The sequence below is a fragment of the Coregonus lavaretus genome (assembly GCF_964263955.1).
Source record: "Coregonus lavaretus genome assembly, chromosome: 40".
Classification (NCBI taxonomy): domain Eukaryota; kingdom Metazoa; phylum Chordata; class Actinopteri; order Salmoniformes; family Salmonidae; genus Coregonus; species Coregonus lavaretus.
In genome coordinates, this window is record NC_140027.1 from 10340128 (window position 1) to 10342918 (window position 2791).

General features: G+C 40.0%; 1 long non-coding RNA gene across 1 annotated transcript; it reads right to left on the minus strand.

The window, feature by feature from the left end:
- Positions 1–1134: 1134 nt before the first annotated feature.
- On the minus strand, positions 1135–2102 carry LOC311113736. Its single transcript, XR_014611033.1, has 4 exons — positions 2036–2102; positions 1684–1769; positions 1508–1573; positions 1135–1366 (listed from the first exon to the last, which is right to left on the minus strand). It is a non-coding gene; the product is annotated as an uncharacterized lncRNA (long non-coding RNA).
- Between the last annotated feature and the right edge of the window lie 689 nt (positions 2103–2791).

The window sequence follows — 2791 nt, forward strand, 5'->3', positions numbered from 1 at the left end:
AGCCCCTTTACTTTGAGAAGTTCAGACGTGACATGCATCAAGCACACCCATCTCATTAGTGGTGGTGAGATAAGATACATTATGTCACATCAATTTGCAATTGACTGTCATGACCCCACATTAAAAGTGAATGTCAGTTGAGAAGACCATCAGAAATACTGTTAGAATGTTTTTCAATTGACTGCCATAGCCCCAGATACAAAAGTAAACATTGGCTGTTAGTTACATAATTTTTTCACATGGTTGGGGTCGCGAGAATTTTCAGATATCAAAATGGGGTCGTGGGTCAAAAATGTTTGGGAACCTTGCCCTAGACACTGTCATGCGTGAAAAGCCCAGGAGGGTGTCCATTTCTGAGATACTGGATAAGCGCAGACAAAGAAATGTTCTAAGATTCTTCCCAATGAGCTCTCCAATCTCATAAAACATTTTAGAAATAGGCTCAGTGTCATTATTGAAAACAGAGATGCCAATAAGTATTACTTGTTTAACAAAATCTCTCAACAATTGTATTAGTATAAAATATAAATGTACATTTTTGGGGGGGACCATACAATACTTTATAGCTCAGTATTGTGTTATTTATTTTAAACAGTCTTTTTTGCTCCTCTTTATCAAGGGAGCCAATAATTGTGTACCTTTCTGTAAGTGATTTCTGACTAACTGTAATTTAAATCAAGGTAAGACAGAGGTCTGCTGTAAAACCCAGGTGTTAATGACAGTGCAACCAGGTTTAGGAAATCGCTAGCCCTGTTCCCAAAAATGTGTGTGTAAACTAGTGGAGGCTGGTGGGGGGAGCTATAGCAGGACGGGCTCATTGTAATGTCTGGAATGTGATAAATAGAATGGTATCAAACATATGAAACCATGTTTGACTCCGTTCCATTAATTCCATTCAAGCCATTACAATGAGCCCGTCCTCCTGTCGCTCCTCCCACCAGCCTCCTCTGGTGTAAACCCATTTTGAAGGCTCAAACGTAGTTACGCTAGCGACACTGCAATAGACCCAGCGAATGCAGGCATATTCACAGGCTGGCTAGGTGGTTTCATAACAATTGTGAGGTGCATTGTGTATGGTTTTGTATGGTCATGTTAACATTGTAACACTGAATGAAAAACACTGCTAGACAAGTATGCATGAAAGGCCAAGTTTATTGGAGGATCACAATACAACATGTCAACCCTACAACATTGCCATCATGAATGGATGGATGTAGGGCAATGTAGGCTAATATTATTTATGTTGATTCCATATGGAGACAGGAAAGGATCGTCCGTGACCTCATTCTGGTACCTCATCAGACATTACAATAATGGTGATGATGATAGTGATGATGATGATGATAATGATGAAAGAACCACCATGCTAGTCAACAGGAGACATGGAGTTAGCCTTCACCGTTGTTATAAACCTCTAGTAACTTCTCTTTGGCATGCATTATGTTCAGATAGATAGATAGGCTCAGAGATTGATAGATACATACAGTAGATAGCTATATGTACATACGTGATGCTTCGTCTTCTGCAATGGCATTCTCAGCTCCATTCTCCAACTTCTCCGTGGCACTATCCTCTTGGGGAAGATTTGTCATCATATCAAATTATTTCAGATTAAAACCAGCAGTATTAGTAGTTCACACACGCACACGCACACACACACAAACACGCACACAAAATACGTACCTTTCTCAGAGTTATCTCCATTGAGTGAGCTTGCTAACAGCACGCCCACTAGAGAAAACAGCAGTAACACACTCTGGATCTTCATCCTGAAGCACATAGAGCATGGTATGTTAAAACACACACACACACTGGGTCATCATCCTCTAGCAAATGAGATAAACAGTGTTGTTAGGATGTCACATTATACAGTTGTCCACCAATATACTCTTGTAAGCAACAGTCCACCTACACCAGTCTAGCCATACACACCTGTGCACCTAAATACTCCTGTCCACCTGTATACACCAGACCACCCTTAGACACCTATCCACCTGTATACATCTGAGAATATGCTCAGTGAAAGCAAACCAACCTCTGATAGTTGGAAGATGCTGACTGATTGATGCCTGGTTGTCTTGGTGATGTCTTCTGGACCTCAGTGGTAGATGAGTGTCTCTCTGCCCCTTGCAGTCCTGTCTTATACTCTTTCTGCAGCTTACTACCCCACCTGGCCACACCTCTCACAGTCGAATAACAAACAAAATGACATTACAGCCGTGACAATAACCACAGTCACACACCCTGGAGTGTATTCCCTCCCTCCAGGCAAAAATAGGCTGAATCAACATTGGGGTTTCCTCGTAATTTAACGGACTTTATCAAAGTAATCATATTGCATCATAATGGCTGGTTGGTTGGACATGCAAAAAGTATGAGTTGTCTCATTTTTAGCAAGATTTTGAGCCAAATCACCGACAGGATTGAACCTATAAATGAAGTAGCTTGCAAGTTTACTAGATAGCTACAATAGTTGACGTGGTAACCAAACAAACAGATTTGTTAGTTTAGCTAACCAAACCATCAATTCTAGCTTGCTGTTATGAAAATCGAATTCAGCAATACCAATACTGTTTTCAATTCAACTTTTTGAAAGGAGCATCTTGGAGTCACTCAGACCAAAAAACAGGCTAAAGGATAGACCTAATACAGAAATGTGACTTTTAAGATGTCTGAATACAAAGTTACATGTTATATAATCCTCCTATTTTTTCAGTGAATGTACATGGATGTGTGTTAAATGGATGAGCAAAAATGTGTAATTTGGTCATATACACTATATATACAAAAG